This window comes from Ranitomeya variabilis, chromosome 2 (assembly GCF_051348905.1).
Source record: "Ranitomeya variabilis isolate aRanVar5 chromosome 2, aRanVar5.hap1, whole genome shotgun sequence".
Taxonomy (NCBI): Eukaryota; Metazoa; Chordata; class Amphibia; order Anura; family Dendrobatidae; genus Ranitomeya; species Ranitomeya variabilis.
In genome coordinates, this window is record NC_135233.1 from 439,083,909 (window position 1) to 439,103,086 (window position 19,178).

At 40.2% G+C, this 19,178-nt stretch overlaps 1 protein-coding gene across 1 annotated transcript in view; it reads left to right on the forward strand.

Moving 5' to 3' along the window:
- The window catches only part of LOC143803830 (uncharacterized), a 154,456-nt gene that overhangs the window by 127,439 nt on the left and 7,839 nt on the right, over window positions 1-19,178 (forward strand). Inside the window, exons 18-22 of the mRNA XM_077281596.1 lie at window positions 3,184-3,203; window positions 7,248-7,281; window positions 8,824-8,843; window positions 12,860-12,893; window positions 18,367-18,414. The gene's annotated coding sequence lies outside the window, so the exon portion shown is untranslated. The remainder of the gene's footprint in view (window positions 1-3,183; window positions 3,204-7,247; window positions 7,282-8,823; window positions 8,844-12,859; window positions 12,894-18,366; window positions 18,415-19,178) is intronic.

A 19,178-nucleotide genomic window follows, 5' to 3' on the forward strand; every position in this document is an offset into this window, starting at 1 on the left:
CCTGTCACTTCCAGCACTCATTTGCCTGACCTACATCACTTTCACAAATATTTGTCATTTATTTGATGTATTAAAAACCTTGTCTGTGCAAATTTTTTATACTTTTTTACACATTTTTTATGCGACTTTTTCAACAAATACTGATCCAAAATCCACCTTGAAAAAAAACTTCTTTGAATATGTTTTCTATCCATTACAACAAGAAATGTGCCTAGAGCATGCATTGTGCTGTTTATTTAAAAAAAATAAAATAAAAGAAGCAGCATATTAATTATTGAGGTGTTTCTGCTTGAAAAATTCTTCAAATTTGTCTTCGGATTCAAAACAAACAAAAAAAATGCTGCATGCACAAACATGTGATCACAATCAAAAATACATCTAAAAACAGTTTTCCAAGATTTTTCTATCCATTTTTCAGCTAGAAAATCCATGTAAATAAAATCAAAGAGTCAATGTAAATGGTATGTTCATTAAATGTGATAAAGTCAGCAGTGGGGACCACATTGATCTGTATCGGGAGCAGTTGGGACCACAGAGATCTGTATCGGGAGCAGTGGGGACCACAGAGATCTGTATCAGGAGCAGTGGGGACCACATTGATCTGTATCGGGAGCAGTGGGGACCACATTGATCTGTATCGGGAGCAGTGGGGACCACAGAGATCGGTATCGGGAGCAGTGGGGACCACATTGATCTGTATCGGGAGCAGTGGGGACCACATTGATCTGTATCGGGAGCCGTCGGGACCACAGAGATCTGTATCGGGAGCAGTGGGGACCACATTGATCTGTATCGGGAGCAGTGGGGACCACAGAGATCTGTATCGGGAGCAGTGGGGACCACAGAGATCTGTATCGGGAGCAGTGGGGACCACAGAGATCTGTATCGGGAGCAGTGGGGACCACATTGATCTGTATCGGGAGCAGTGGGGACCACAGAGATCTGTATCGGGAGCAGTGGGGACCACAGAGATCTTTATCGGGAGCAGTGGGGACCACATTGATCTGTATCGGGAGCAGTGGGGACCACAGAGATCTGTATCGGGAGCAGTGGGGACCACATTGATCTATATCGGGAGCAGTGGGGACCACAGAGATCTGTATCAGGAGCAGTGGGGACCACATTGATCTGTATCGGGGCAGTGGGGACCACAGAGATCTGTATCTGGAGCAGTGGGGACCACAGAGATCTGTATCGGGAGCAGTGGGGACCACATTGATCTGTATCGGGAGCAGTGGGGACCACAGAGATCGGTATCGAGAGCAGTGGGGACCACATTGATCTGTATCGGGGCAGTGGGGACCACAGAGATCTGTATCTGGAGCAGTGGGGACCACATTGATCTGTATTGGGAGCAGTGGGGACCACAGAGATCTGTATCTGGAGCAGTGGGGACCACAGAGATCTGTATCGGGAGCAGTGGGGACCACATTGATCTGTATCGGGAGCAGTGGGGACCACAGAGATCTGTATCGGGAGCAGTGGGGACCACAGAGATCTGTATCGGGAGCAGTGGGGACCACAGAGATCTGTATCGGGAGCAGTGGGGACCACAGAGATCTGTATCGGGAGCAGTGGGGACCACAAAAATCTGTATCGGGAGCAGTGGGGACCACATTGATCTGTATCGGGAGCAGTGGGGACCACAGAGATCTGTATCGGGAGCAGTGGGGACCACATTGATCTGCATCGGGAGCAGTAGGGACCACAGAGATCTGTATCGGGAGCAGTGGGGACCACATTGATCTGTATCGGGAGCAGTGGGGACCACAGAGATCTGTATCGGGAACAGTGGGGACCACAGAGATCTTTATCGGGAGCAGTGGGGACCACATTGATCTGTATCAGGAGCAGTGGGGACCACAGACATCTGTATTGGGGGCAGTGGGGACCACATTGATCTGTATCGGGAGCAGTGGGGACCACATTGATCTGTACCGGGAGCAGTGGGGACCACAGAGATCGGTATCGAGAGCAGTGGGGACCACATTGATCTGTATCGGGGCAGTGGGGACCACAGAGATCTGTATCTGGAGCAGTGGGGACCACATTGATCTGTATTGGGAGCAGTGGGGACCACAGAGATCTGTATCGGGAGCAGTGGGGACCACAGAGATCTGTATCGGGAGCAGTGGGGACCACAGAGATCTGTATCGGGAGCAGTGGGGACCACATTGATCTGCATCGGGAGCAGTAGGGACCACAGAGATCTGTATCGGGAGCAGTGGGGACCACATTGATCTGTATCGGGAGCAGTGGGGACCACAGAGATCTGTATCGGGAGCAGTGGGGACCACAGAGATCTTTATCGGGAGCAGTGGGGACCACATTGATCTGTATCAGGAGCAGTGGGGACCACAGACATCTGTATTGGGGGCAGTGGGGACCACATTGATCTGTATCGGGAGCAGTGGGGACCACAGAGATCTGTATCGGGAGCAGTGGGGACCACAGAGATCTGTATCGGGAGCAGTGGGGACCACAGAGATCTGTATCGGGAGCAGTGGGGACCACAAGGACTTGTATTGGGAGCAGTAGGGACCACAATTATCTGTACTGGGTGCAGAGACAAGAATCTCTCCTCTGAGCAGTGGGGATCACAAGGATCTGACCCGGAGCAGTGGGGACCATAAGGATTTGTACCGGGAAAAGTGGGGACCACAAGGATTTGAACTGGGAGCCATGGAAACCACAAAGGTCTTTACCTGGAGCAGTGGGGATCACAAGGATCTTTCCTGGGAGCAGTGGGGACCACAAGGATTTGTACCGGGAGCAGTGGGGACCACAAGGATCAGTTTATGGGCAAAGTCAGACTGCCATATTACTCGCACAGCACATCGCACCACTCACAAAGATCGCACCGCAATGCACATACTGGCTGACAGCTAACTTGACCCAAGCATAACAGCTGCATAGAGGATAGCTGCCAGCCAGTATGTGCATTGCGATGCGACCGTCGTCCATGTTATATGGCCGTCTGACTGCGCCCTAAATGTAGCTCCCTGCCCAGCAAGAGCAAAATACTCCACATGTTGCTCCCACAATGAGTTGTTGATGTGTAACATGTAATTTATCTATTTACAAACTTTAAGCTTCAATTCTTATAATTCCTATAGTACTGTGTCCTTATATTTACTGTGAAGTATTGAAATAATGAGCATATTATATCACGTCTTTTCGCAGGTGGAGACGATGGTTATATTGTAAGTACATTCTCACCAGACTGGAAGCTGTACAACTCGGCTTACGATGTATATACAGTGCCTTGCAAAAGTATTCGGACCCCTGGAACGTTTCAACCTTTTCCCACATATCATGCTTCAAACATAAAGATACCAAATGTAAATTTTTGGTGAAGAATCAACAACAAGTGGAACACAATTGTGAAGTTGAACGAAATTTATTGGTTATTTTACATTTTTGTGGAAATTAAAAAACTGAAAAGTGGGGCATGCAATATTATTCGGCCCCTTTAACTTAATACTTTGTTGCGCCACCTTTTGCTGCGATTACAAGTCGCTTGGGGTATGTCTCTATCAGTTTTGTACATCGAGAGACTGAAATTCTTGCCCATTTTTCCTTGGCAAACAGCTCGAGCTCAGTGAGGTTGGATGGAGATCATTTGTGAACAGCAGTTTACAGCTCTTTCCACAGATTCTCGATTGGATTGAGGTCTGGACTCTGACTTGGCCATTTTAACACCTGGATATGTTTATTTGTGAACCATTCCATTGTAGATTTTGCTTTATGTTTGGGATCATTGTTTTGTTGGAAGACAAATCTCCATCCCAGTCTCAGGTCTTTTGCAGACTCCAACAGGTTTTCTTCAAGAATGGTCCAGTATTTGGCTCCATCCATCTCCCCATCAATTTTAACCATCTTCCCTGTCCCTGTTGAAGAAAGGCAGGCCCACACCATGATGCTACCACCACCATGTTTGATAGTGGGGATGGTGTGTTCAGGGTGATGAGCTGTGTTGCCTTTATAACAAACATATCGCTTTGCATTGTTGCCAAAAAGTTCGATTTTGGTTTCATCTGACCCAAACACCTTCTTCCACATGTTTGGTGTGTCTCCCAGGTGGCTTGTTGCAAACTTTAAACAACACTTTTTATGGATATCTTTGAGAAATGGCTTTCTTTTTGCCACTCTTCCATAAAGGCCAGATTTGTGCAGTGTAGAACTGATTGTTGTCCCATGGACAGACTGTCCCACCTCAGCTGTAGATCTCTGCAGTTCATCCAGAGTGATCATGGGCCTCTTGGCTGCATCTCTGATCAGTCTTCTCCTTGTTTGAGATGAAAGTTGAGAGGGGCTGCCGGGTCTTGGTAGATTTGCAGTGGTATGATACTCCTTCCATTTCAATATGACCGCTTGCACAGTGCTCCTTGGGATGGTTTAAAGTTTTGGAAATCATTTTGTATCCAAATCCGGCTTTAAACTTCTCCACAATAGTATCACGGACCTGCCTGTTGTGTTCCTTGGTCTTCATGATGCTCTCTGTGCTTCAAAGAGAACCCTGAGACTATCACAGAGCAGGTGCATTTATACGGAGACTTGATTACACACAGGTGGATAATATTTATCATCATTAGGCATTTAGGACAACATTGGATCATTCAGAGATCCACAATGAACTCCTGGAGTGAGTTTGCTGCACTGAAAGTGAAGGGGCCGAATAATATTGCACGCCCCAATTTCAGTTTTTGAATTTCCACAAAAATGTAAAATAACCAATAAATTTTGTTCAACTTCACAATTGTGTTCCACTTGTTGATTCTTCACCAAAAATTTACATTTGGTATCTTTATGTTTGAAGCATGATATGTGGGAAAAGGTTGAAAAGTTCCAGGGGGCCGAATACTTTCGCAAGGCCCTGTATATATATATATATATATATATATATATATATATATATATATATATATATATATATATATCTCAATGCATAATATATAGCGATGATCGGGCTCTAAAATGCTTGAGTGGTCGGCACTTGAATCGCGCAGATTGGACGCTCGAAGGGTTCGATTCAAGCACCGAGTATAATGGAAGTCAAATTGAAAACTCGAGCACTTTTCTTGAAGACCTTAACAGGAGGACTGGGGAAACAAAAAAATTGCTGAAATGGATGAAAAGAGTGCTCAAATGGAATAGGAACCGCATGGAGAAGATCCCTGGACGCATGTCTGACTCACAAGTTGCTGCTGAGAACAATATTATCAGAGTATTACGCCACTTTTACGGACTGACACCCTGTGTTATAGATAAAAGAGGGCCTCATACAAATTTTGTTAAAATTGTTAGGTAGTTGGACTCCAAGACTCATAAAGCGCATGCACTAAATTCAAGTGCTGCCAAAAACTAGAAGGAAAACACCATATATAGAAAAATGACCCCTAAAATATAACTTTTATTCAAAGTTGTCTTAAACATATCACATGTCTAGGCTAGCATACAGTACAATAAATCAATCAAACCACAGTGTATCCATTAATAGTGAAAAATGTTAAAAAGTGTGACAAAAAATAGGATAATAGGGAAGAGGGGGTAGCCACGAAAACAATTCACAGTATGTGGGCTAGCATACTCTATAGTAGGGCAAAAAATGAGGGAACTATAGGGTATGCTAGCCCACATACTGTGAATTTTTTTTCCTGACTACCCCCTCTTCCCTATTATTCTATTTTTGCCACATTTTTTCATTTTTTTCATTATTAATGGATACTCTGTGGTTTGATTGATTTATTGTACTGTGTCCTAGCCTAGACATGTGACATGTTTAAGACAACTTTGAATAAAAGTTATATTTTAGGGGTCTTTATTCTTTATGCTCAACTTCCTTGACCTCACTTTATTTGCTTTTGGTTCTGTGGCAAAAACTTGAAGGACCCTGAAAGGCACGTAGAGGAGGGCCTCAGAAAAGATTTTTCCATTTTTGAGGAGTGGGACTCCTTGACTGGTAAAGCCTATTCACTAAGTGCGAAGGCTGAAAAACATTTACCCCTGGGGATATACTTATATACATGTAAGAGAATGGAAGAGGTAGGCCTCATATATATAGTATCCTATAAAAATTATAAAGGGAAGTGTCATACACACCCTGGAGAAATTAAGAGCAAGGGTTGCATGATGACCCTCTTAAATTTATGAACAAGGGCCACCTGTTTACCCTCTAAAAATTTGGAGAGAGGCGTGATGAGCCTCTAAAAACTTGGGTCATGATGATCCTGTTGATGATGAACCCTGCAAAGTGGGATAGAAAACTAGGTCTCGAGGATGAGCATGTTTGTTGTGCTCCCACAGAAGGCACTGTTTCACCTGGCTCACGGCCTCGGCCTCTGCGTGTACCATCAGCAGCACGTCTACTTGCCCGTCCTTTACCGCATGCCTTGCACATTTTAAATTAGGTATGTAATATATGCCTACACACTTTCCAATATTAATAGAGAAAAGAAAATATGTAGCCCCGAAAAGGACTTTTGTTTTTAGCTTGCAGCAGCAGTATACCTATAGAAGGACTGTAAGGCAATAAACCCTTCTTATATGCCTCTTATCCAAAACTATACTTCGTCCACTAGTTATCCCTACATTGAACGTAGGTAACAGAGGTTTTACTAGAGAAAGGATATTATGTCGCCCTGAAAAGAAAGTTTGTTTTATTGGTGCAGCAGTGGTATACAAGTAGTGCAAAGCAATTAAACACTACCTATATGCCTGCTCTAATCTAATCTCTCCCTCCTAGATCAACTCTCCCTGAGCTGCTTCCAGAGGAAGTGTACCGAACGTCGCGTCACCAGGTCTTATATAATACCCAATGATGCAGTGAGGCAGGCCAATCACCGTAATGCCAGTAGCCAACATGGCTATGGCATTACCGTGTATGCCAGGCAATCTCTGTATGTTTAACAGCCGTCTAACAGCCACAAAACATGCAGGGCGAGGACTCGAGCATGGCGCTCAAGCACCCACGTTACTCATCACTAATAATACATCTTATAATTCTACTAAATTATTCTAATGAAGATGAATAATGCTTCTACCAAAAAGAACAAAAAAGCCTGAATTAATAAAAATTCTCAATACAAAACGCAAAAACGTAAATCTAATAAGATTAGGTTTAAAAACTGCTGTTCAATGATTTTCTAATATAGAATATCTCTAACATCAGAAGCCGTGCTGAATTTAAGTTTGGTTGTAATTTGGTACAAAATATGGAGACAAACTTTTGTGCAATTTTTTTTTAGGATTCAGGTAACAATGATGGATATGAACAAGAAGGTATTTAATTCACTTTATATTTTGCTTGTCGTCAATAGAATCTTCAACCATAATCAGACAAATACTTCACATACGATCTTATAAGGGACCTGTCAGCGAATTTACCAAGTTCCCTCTTCCAGCATACTAAACAAATCCTTTGTGAGGTCTGGTGTAAAAATCGATACCAAAAGATGCGATTGACTTGGGAAGCCTGAGCAAACTGAAAATAGATGAACTACAGCACATATAGCAAAGAAAACTATTAAGAATTTCAGTCATATTATATAAAACTAAAATAATACTGCCCCCTATGTACAAGAATATAACTACTATAATAGTGCCCCCTATATAATACTATGACCCCTATGTACAAGAATATAACTACTATAATACTGCCCCCTATGTACAAGAATATAACTACTATAATATTGCCCTTATGTACAAGAATATAACTACTATATTACTGCCCCTATGTACAAGAATATAACTACTATAATACTGCCTCTATGTACAAGAATATAACTACTATAATACTGCTCCTATGTACAAGAAATATAACTACTATAATACTGCCCCTACGTACAAGAATATAGCTACTATAATACTGCTCCTATGTACAAGAATATAACTACTATAATACTGCCCCCTATGTACAAGAATATAACTACTATAACACTGCCCCATGTACAAGGATATAACTACTATAATACTGCTCCTATGTAAAAGGATATAACTACTATAATACTGCTCCTATGTACAAGAATATAACTACTATAATACTGCTCCTATGTACATGAATATAACTACTATAATACTGCTCCTATGAACAAGAATATAACTACTATAATACTGCTCCTATGTACAAGAATATAACTAATAAAATACTGCTCCTATGTACAAAAATATAACTACTATAATACTGCTTCTATGTACAAGAATATAACTACTATAATACTGCCCCCTATGTACAAGAATATAGCTACTATAATACTGACCCCTATGTACAAGAATAAAACTACTATAATACTGCCCCTATGTACAAGAATATAACTACTGTAATACTGCTCCTATGTGCAAGAATATAACTACTATAATACTGCCTCTATGTACAAGAATATAACTACTATAGTACTGCCCCTATGTACAGGGATATAACTACTATAATACTGCCTCTATGTACAAGAATATAACTACTATAATACTGCCCCTATGTACAGGGATATAACTACTATAATACTGCCTCTATGTACAAGAATATAACTACTATGATACTGCCCCTATGTACAGGAATATAACTACTATAATACTGCCTCTATGTACAAGAATATAACTACTATAATACTGCTTCTATGTACAAGAATATAACTACTATAATACTGCCCCTATGTACAAGAATATAACTCCACATGTTGCTCCCACAATGAGTTGTTGATGTGTAACATGTAATTTATCTATTTACAAACTTTAAGCTTCAATTCTTATAATTCCTATAGTACTGTGTCCTTATATTTACTGTGAAGTATTGAAATAATGAGCATATTATATCACGTCTTTTCGCAGGTGGAGACGATGGTTATATTGTAAGTACATTCTCACCAGACTGGAAGCTGTACAACTCGGCTTACGATGTATATACAGGGCCTTGCAAAAGTATTCGGACCCCTGGAACGTTTCAACCTTTTCCCACATATCATGCTTCAAACATAAAGATACCAAATGTAAATTTTTGGTGAAGAATCAACAACAAGTGGAACACAATTGTGAAGTTGAACGAAATTTATTGGTTATTTTACATTTTTGTGGAAATTCAAAAACTGAAAAGTGGGGCATGCAATATTATTCGGCCCCTTTAACTTAATACTTTATTGCGCCACCTTTTGCTGCGATTACAAGTCGCTTGGGGTATGTCTTATCAGTTTTGTACATCGAGAGAAATTCCTGCCCATTCTTCCTTGGCAAACAGCTCGAGCTCAGTGATGTTTGATGGAGATCGTTTGTGAACAGCAGTTTTCAGCTCTCTCCACAGGTTCTCGATTGGATTGAGGTCTGGACTCTGACTTGGCCATTCTAACATCTGGATACATTTATTTGTGAACCATTCCATTGTAGATTTTGCTTTATGTTTGGGATCATTGTTTTGTTGGAAGACAAATCTCCATCCCAGTCTCAGGTCTTTTGCAGACTCCAACAGGTTTTCTTCAAGAATGGTCCAGTATTTGGCTCCATCCATCTCCCCATCAATTTTAACCATCTTCCCTGTCCCTGTTGAAGAAAGGCAGGCCCACACCATGATGCTACCACCACCATGTTTGACAGTGGGGATGGTGTGTTCAGGGTGATGAGCTGTGTTGCCTTTATACCAAACATATCACTTTGCATTGTTGCCAAAAAGTTCGATTTTGGTTTCATCTGACCCAAACACCTTCTTCCACATGTTTGGTGTGTCTCCCAGGTGGCTTGTTGCAAACTTTAAACAACACTTTTTATGGATATCTTTGAGAAATGGCTTTCTTTTTGCCACTCTTCCATAAAGGCCAGATTTGTGCAGGGTAGAACTGATTGTTGTCCCATGGACAGACTGTCCCACCTCAGCTGTAGATCTCTGCAGTTCATCCAGAGTGATCATGGGCCTCTTGGCTGCATCTCTGATCAGTCTTCTCCTTGTTTGAGATGAAAGTTGAGAGGGGCTGCCGGGTCTTGGTAGATTTGCAGTGGTATGATACTCCTTCCATTTCAATATGATCGCTTGCACAGTGCTCCATTGGATGTTTAAAGTTTTGGAAATCATTTTGTATCCAAATCCGGCTTTAAACTTCTCCACAATAGTATCACGGACCTGCCTGTTGTGTTCCTTGGTCTTCATGATGCTCTCTGTGCTTCAAAGAGAACCCTGAGACTATCACAGAGCAGGTGCATTTATACGGAGACTTGATTACACACAGGTGGATAATATTTATCATCATTAGGCATTTAGGACAGCATTGGATCATTCAGAGATCCACAATGAACTCCTGGAGTGAGTTTGCTGCACTGAAAGTGAAGGGGCCGAATAATATTGCACGCCCCAATTTTCAGTTTTTGAATTTCCACAAAAATGTAAAATAACCAATAAATTTTGTTCAACTTCACAATTGTGTTCCACTTGTTGTTGATTCTTCACCAAAAATTTACATTTGGTATCTTTATGTTTGAAGCATGATATGTGGGAAAAGGTTGAAAAGTTCCAGGGGGCCGAATACTTTCGCAAGGCCCTGTGTATATATATATATATATATATATATATATATATCTCAATGCATAATATATAGCGATGATCGGGCTCTAAAATGCTTGAGTGGTCGGCACTTGAATCGCGCAGATTGGACGCTCGAAGGGTTCGATTCAAGCACCGAGTATAATGGAAGTCAAATTGAAAACTCGAGCACTTTTCTTGAAGACCTTAACAGGAGGACTGGGGAAACAAAAAAATTGCTGAAATGGATGAAAAGAGTGCTCAAATGGAATAGGAACCGCATGGAGAAGATCCCTGGACGCATGTCTGACTCACAAGTTGCTGCTGAGAACAATATTATCAGAGTATTACGCCACTTTTACGGACTGACACCCTGTGTTATAGATAAAAGAGGGCCTCATACAAATTTTGTTAAAATTGTTAGGTAGTTGGACTCCAAGACTCATAAAGCGCATGCACTAAATTCAAGTGCTGCCAAAAACTAGAAGGAAAACACCATATATAGAAAAATGACCCCTAAAATATAACTTTTATTCAAAGTTGTCTTAAACATATCACATGTCTAGGCTAGCATACAGTACAATAAATCAATCAAACCACAGTGTATCCATTAATAGTGAAAAATGTTAAAAAGTGTGACAAAAAATAGGATAATAGGGAAGAGGGGGTAGCCACGAAAACAATTCACAGTATGTGGGCTAGCATACTCTATAGTAGGGCAAAAAATGAGGGAACTATAGGGTATGCTAGCCCACATACTGTGAATTTTTTTTCCTGACTACCCCCTCTTCCCTATTATTCTATTTTTGCCACATTTTTTCATTTTTTTCATTATTAATGGATACTCTGTGGTTTGATTGATTTATTGTACTGTGTCCTAGCCTAGACATGTGACATGTTTAAGACAACTTTGAATAAAAGTTATATTTTAGGGGTCTTTATTCTTTATGCTCAACTTCCTTGACCTCACTTTATTTGCTTTTGGTTCTGTGGCAAAAACTTGAAGGACCCTGAAAGGCACGTAGAGGAGGGCCTCAGAAAAGATTTTTCCATTTTTGAGGAGTGGGACTCCTTGACTGGTAAAGCCTATTCACTAAGTGCGAAGGCTGAAAAACATTTACCCCTGGGGATATACTTATATACATGTAAGAGAATGGAAGAGGTAGGCCTCATATATATAGTATCCTATAAAAATTATAAAGGGAAGTGTCATACACACCCTGGAGAAATTAAGAGCAAGGGTTGCATGATGACCCTCTTAAATTTATGAACAAGGGCCACCTGTTTACCCTCTAAAAATTTGGAGAGAGGCGTGATGAGCCTCTAAAAACTTGGGTCATGATGATCCTGTTGATGATGAACCCTGCAAAGTGGGATAGAAAACTAGGTCTCGAGGATGAGCATGTTTGTTGTGCTCCCACAGAAGGCACTGTTTCACCTGGCTCACGGCCTCGGCCTCTGCGTGTACCATCAGCAGCACGTCTACTTGCCCGTCCTTTACCGCATGCCTTGCACATTTTAAATTAGGTATGTAATATATGCCTACACACTTTCCAATATTAATAGAGAAAAGAAAATATGTAGCCCCGAAAAGGACTTTTGTTTTTAGCTTGCAGCAGCAGTATACCTATAGAAGGACTGTAAGGCAATAAACCCTTCTTATATGCCTCTTATCCAAAACTATACTTCGTCCACTAGTTATCCCTACATTGAACGTAGGTAACAGAGGTTTTACTAGAGAAAGGATATTATGTCGCCCTGAAAAGAAAGTTTGTTTTATTGGTGCAGCAGTGGTATACAAGTAGTGCAAAGCAATTAAACACTACCTATATGCCTGCTCTAATCTAATCTCTCCCTCCTAGATCAACTCTCCCTGAGCTGCTTCCAGAGGAAGTGTACCGAACGTCGCGTCACCAGGTCTTATATAATACCCAATGATGCAGTGAGGCAGGCCAATCACCGTAATGCCAGTAGCCAACATGGCTATGGCATTACCGTGTATGCCAGGCAATCTCTGTATGTTTAACAGCCGTCTAACAGCCACAAAACATGCAGGGCGAGGACTCGAGCATGGCGCTCAAGCACCCACGTTACTCATCACTAATAATACATCTTATAATTCTACTAAATTATTCTAATGAAGATGAATAATGCTTCTACCAAAAAGAACAAAAAAGCCTGAATTAATAAAAATTCTCAATACAAAACGCAAAAACGTAAATCTAATAAGATTAGGTTTAAAAACTGCTGTTCAATGATTTTCTAATATAGAATATCTCTAACATCAGAAGCCGTGCTGAATTTAAGTTTGGTTGTAATTTGGTACAAAATATGGAGACAAACTTTTGTGCAATTTTTTTTTAGGATTCAGGTAACAATGATGGATATGAACAAGAAGGTATTTAATTCACTTTATATTTTGCTTGTCGTCAATAGAATCTTCAACCATAATCAGACAAATACTTCACATACGATCTTATAAGGGACCTGTCAGCGAATTTACCAAGTTCCCTCTTCCAGCATACTAAACAAATCCTTTGTGAGGTCTGGTGTAAAAATCGATACCAAAAGATGCGATTGACTTGGGAAGCCTGAGCAAACTGAAAATAGATGAACTACAGCACATATAGCAAAGAAAACTATTAAGAATTTCAGTCATATTATATAAAACTAAAATAATACTGCCCCCTATGTACAAGAATATAACTACTATAATAGTGCCCCCTATATAATACTATGACCCCTATGTACAAGAATATAACTACTATAATACTGCCCCCTATGTACAAGAATATAACTACTATAATATTGCCCTTATGTACAAGAATATAACTACTATATTACTGCCCCTATGTACAAGAATATAACTACTATAATACTGCCTCTATGTACAAGAATATAACTACTATAATACTGCTCCTATGTACAAGAAATATAACTACTATAATACTGCCCCTACGTACAAGAATATAGCTACTATAATACTGCTCCTATGTACAAGAATATAACTACTATAATACTGCCCCCTATGTACAAGAATATAACTACTATAACACTGCCCCATGTACAAGGATATAACTACTATAATACTGCTCCTATGTAAAAGGATATAACTACTATAATACTGCTCCTATGTACAAGAATATAACTACTATAATACTGCTCCTATGTACATGAATATAACTACTATAATACTGCTCCTATGAACAAGAATATAACTACTATAATACTGCTCCGATATACAAGAATATAACTACTATAATACTGCCCCCTATGTACAAGAATATAACTACTATAATACTGCCCCTATGTACAAGAATATAACTACTATAATACTGCTCCTATGTACAAGAATATAACTAATAAAATACTGCTCCTATGTACAAAAATATAACTACTATAATACTGCTTCTATGTACAAGAATATAACTACTATAATACTGCCCCCTATGTACAAGAATATAGCTACTATAATACTGACCCCTATGTACAAGAATAAAACTACTATAATACTGCCCCTATGTACAAGAATATAACTACTGTAATACTGCTCCTATGTGCAAGAATATAACTACTATAATACTGCCTCTATGTACAAGAATATAACTACTATAGTACTGCCCTTATGTACAAGAATATAACTACTATATTACTGCCCCTATGTACAAGAATATAACTACTATAATACTGCCTCTATGTACAAGAATATAACTACTATAATACTGCTCCTATGTACAAGAAATATAACTACTATAATACTGCCCCTACGTACAAGAATATAACTACTATAATACTGCTCCTATGTACTATAACTACTATAATACTGCCCCTACGTACAAGAATATAACTACTATAATGCTGCTCCTATGAACAAGAATATAACTACTATAATACTGCTCCGATATACAAGAATATGACTACTATAATACTGCCCCCTATGTACAGGAATATAGCTACTATAATACTGCCCCTATGTACAAGAATATAACTACTATAATACTGCTCCTATGTACAAGAATATAACTAATAAAATACTGCTCCTATGTACAAAAATATAACTACTATAATACTGCTTCTATGTACAAGAATATAACTACTATAATACTGCCCCCTATGTACAAGAATATAGCTACTATAATACTGACCCCTATGTACAAGAATATAACTACTGTAATACTGCTCCTATGTGCAAGAATATAACTACTATAATACTGCCTCTATGTACAAGAATATAACTACTATAATACTGCCCCTATGTACAGGGATATAACTACTATAATACTGCCTCTATGTACAAGAATATAACTACTATAATACTGCCCCTATGTGCAGGAATATAACTACTATAATACTGCCCCTATGTACAGGAATATAACTACTATAATACTGCCCCTATGTACAAGAATATAACTACTATAATACTGCCCATATGTACAAGAATATAACTACTATAATACTGCCTCCTATGTACAAGAATATAACTACTATAATACTGCTTCTATGTACAAGAATATAACTACTATAATACTGCCTCTATGTACAAGAATATAACTACTATAATACTGCTCCTATGTACAAGAATATAACTACTATAATACTGCCCCTATGTATAAGAATATAACTACTATAATACTGCTCCTATGTACAAGAATATAACTACTATAATACTGCCCCTATGTATAAGAATATAACTACTATAATACTGCCCCTATGTACAAGAATATATCTACTATAATTCTGCCTCCTATGTACAAGAATATAACTACTATAATACTGCCCCTATGTACAAGAATATAACTACTATAATACTGCCTCTATGTACATACAATCTTACACTTCGATTAAAAATAGTGACGCAAATTTTTCCAAAGTTCAGTCTCTAAGGGTATGTTTCCACGGTCAGGAAACGCTGCTTTTTTGACGCTGCGCAGAGCTGCAGCGTCAAAAAAGCAGCGTCCAGATGTTCCTGCATAGTGGAGGGGATTTTATGAAATCCCGTCTCCACTCTGCGTGGAAACCCGCACGCGTCGGCCCTGCGACTCCGGACATGCTGCGCGTCTTTTCAGATCGCAGCATGTCCGTACACCTTGCGGGGACGCAGCGTCCCCGCAAGGCATATCACAGGGCCCTATGGGAGCGAGCGATCATCCCGGATGTGAAGAGTTAACACATCCGGCATGATCGCGTCCCAGGAAGGGGGCGGGGCTTAGCGCCGAGCGGCTTCGCCGCTGCGGCGATACCGCCACCCCTCCGGACCGTGGAGCCATACCCTTATTGTACAATTCTGTACAACACTTTCCTTTTTAAGATACAAAGTTCTCTTTGTCGGACACATTATTTGATAGTATTCTGTATGTCAGAGACATAATTTTGCTGTTCAGTTTTCTCCTTCACTTGTTTGTGCCGCCTTCTTCACAGACTGCACCGCTTTCCTGTCCTCAGAATGACAGTTAAAAGAGCAGCAGGTAACCAGACCTGCCCATCAGCCTCCTCCAATAGTAAATCAGCTGATTAATTGGAGGAGGCTGATGGACGATTCAGGTCACATACTCCTTCAACAGGCATTTTAGAGTCTGCGAGGAAGGGTATACTATTAGATACTGGAGGAGAACCTGTAATACTCATATATTAGAGTTACAAAATCATGTTAAAGCATTTGTTAAAAGAAAGATAAAGTGGACTACGCCTTTAATAGACCTGTTACATTTCCTTAGCTGTTTGTGCAGTTAGCAATCTAGCCACTAGATGGCTCTACTGTACGTTAAATACATTAGTCTACTAGTCTTATGCTACTTTCTGCAAAAACATGTTCACACATTTATTTTTCATAAATAAATCTACAGATTATCCACTGACACCTCAATGGCAATGTATGCAATTGGGATCAGAGTACATTGTGTAATCTAAATAATGCTGACACACAGATACAAAGTACCGTAATTATAATCATAAATACTGTTACATTATGGGATGAAAATAATTGCGTTAAACCATTTCCGAAATCACAGTGCTAAAACAGTGTCTACATTTTGCTGCCAAATAGTAACCAAAATTCCATAAGATCGGGATGACCTAATAACTGCTGGGGGTTTAACCATTGGGACCTCAAAGCTCTTGGAAACAGAGACTCGAGAGTTCAGTGCTTGTCTTTTTATAGAGACCCCCATAGGCAGTGAAAGGAACCAGGTAGCACATGCTTGTTCCCAGTGCATGCTGGGATAGTAAACCCAGCATTATTAGGGGGGCAGAGGCTATGGCCTCTGCACCCTACCTGAAACGGAGTATCATCAGTGCCTATCATTTCAGGGGCTGTGCTGTCCCTGCTCTACAGAGCTTGCGTCAGCTGTCAATGTCTCAGTAGATTCTTGTCAGTGTGCGATATGCACAATGACAGTGCGCTCTCAAACCGGCAGTGATCAGAAGGAATGAGCTGGCAACAGAGCGCACTGTCATTGCATGTTGCAAGAGGATTATATCAGGAGACTGCTGCAGCTTATCGGCAGCAGCGCTTTAGCTTTCTGTCACAGCAGACTTCTTCTTTGACAGAATAGAGAAGGCTGCAGAAGATCAGTGGCCACATTTTAGTTGCAGCGGTCATGATAAGCAACGGTGTCATGTGACTGCGCCGAGAGACCGCACTGACATCGCAGTAGTATGCATGGATTTTTTTTAATTTTGCTTGCTGACTGGTGCTACTAGGAAGGAGTTTTCCAGTAGTGGTAAACCCCTTTAAACATTTTTAATTGTTGTTGCCATGTTATTTGTGCCCTCCCTTGTGCATGCAATAATGTCAATATTCATTATGACACAACTAAAATATCTGTATTTTGTCTTTCACGCATGATGAAGATGGATACGTGGTAAGCTCTTCATATTTTACTAGTGATATATTTATTTCATGTGATATTCAGCCCCGCACCGTCAGCTTTGTATTTTTGGATAAGTACTGCACATTATTAGTAATGGTCCAACGTGTCTTAAAGGGGTTGTACACTACTCGGACAACCCCCTTCTCAAATTTTTTATTCCTCGTTGTAAACTATAAGCAGCCAAACGGTGCAACATTTTTAATGAAACTGAATTGCAAAAACTATGTATTCTAAAATATGTGCACTTAAGTAAAAACAAAAAGCTCCAAAAGGTGGACAACTCCTTAAATAATGTACAATCTACCTATTGGGATTTTTTTCTTCTGATGTCCTTGCATCCAGTGTTGAGTCCTTGTAATCCATTTGGACCAGTTTTGTCTCTGTGAATAAAATGTCACTGTATCGGGCAGAGTCCGAGCGTCCAGATAACGTGATGTCTTGTAAATAAGAAAGACCATAAATAATGTAGGATCAGGAGTAAGGAGTGGTGGGAGGTGCAGAGGAACCGCTGGGGAGAAGGTCAAGTATTGGGAGGATATTGGAAGCTTTAATACTTAGCATTTTGTGGCCCTTAAACCTGTTGAACGTTCAAATCAATTGTAAATAATGCTGCTTGGGTCATAAAACTTCATGGTTTCTATTTTTGTTTTGCCAATCGTAACAAATCACAGGAAAAGCTAATACCAACCAGACATTCACTTTTTAGTATAAATCGACTTGGTCGGTCAACCCATCTGCCCGTAAAACAAAGGCCAAAACTTTAGGGGCTGTGGGTGTCAGAGGAGAGTCCTGTACTGAGGACTTCACCAGGACCATACTTGTTGCTTTACGTGGTTTCCTGTTCATTCCAGACAGTGAATCCTCAGCAGATAATAATTGACCAGTCCAGAACAGATTATCGTCAGGAGGGGTTAGAGGATGTCCTGCTAGAATAACCCCTAGCAGATATTTTTTATTATCTATTTTAATGACGATAATGATAAGAGATTTTTGTATTAATAGCTTTATTTTTTTCAGAACTCGGATCATCATGGAGATAACTATGGTAAGGTAACAACAGAGCAATGGCTTAAAAAACATTGTAGTTTTTATTTAATATATGTTTCTATAAATACCAAATGATCATATTAGGATGAGTCTCTTAGAGACACTGCCAATTTATCTTCATGTCTGGCTGAGGGAGGCTCGGCTGGCCGGTGAGGCGGTGCTGCAACCAAGACACTGATTATCCATCACTTACAATTTTGTACATACGGCTCCAATGCACATTATGTGGCTTCATGGCAACAAACTGCAATCAAAACCTTTGTTCTCACATCCTGCAGTTGTGTGCTACTTCCATCCATCTCAATCCTCCTCTGATCACTATAGACAAGCAAAAAGCAGAGGCAGAGGTAGTAGAGTAACGCATGGCTACATTTATGGAAGCATGAGCTGTGCAAAAGAGAAGGTTTATTTTTATAATCATTAATTATATAAGTCAGGTCCAATAACGCTATTGACTTGTAGCTATGGGGTTAATCTGCAGGTTAATAGTGTACTGTAGGTGCTTGGCCGCAGAACTGATAGCGCAGCACCCGGGAGATAATGAACTTTCTTTTTCCTGGGAGCTGCCGGCTTTCAGTCATGCAAGCAAGCCGAAAATAATTGCAGTCACTGCTCGCGGTCTGTAGTCACACTGCTCACCTATGTGACTGAAAGCCGGCGGTTCCAGGGAGAAATAAACTTCATTATCTCCCAGGTGCCGCACTTTCAGTACAGCGGCCGGGAACCTCCATTATGCTAGATCCATATCTGCAGGTTCCTTTTAAAGA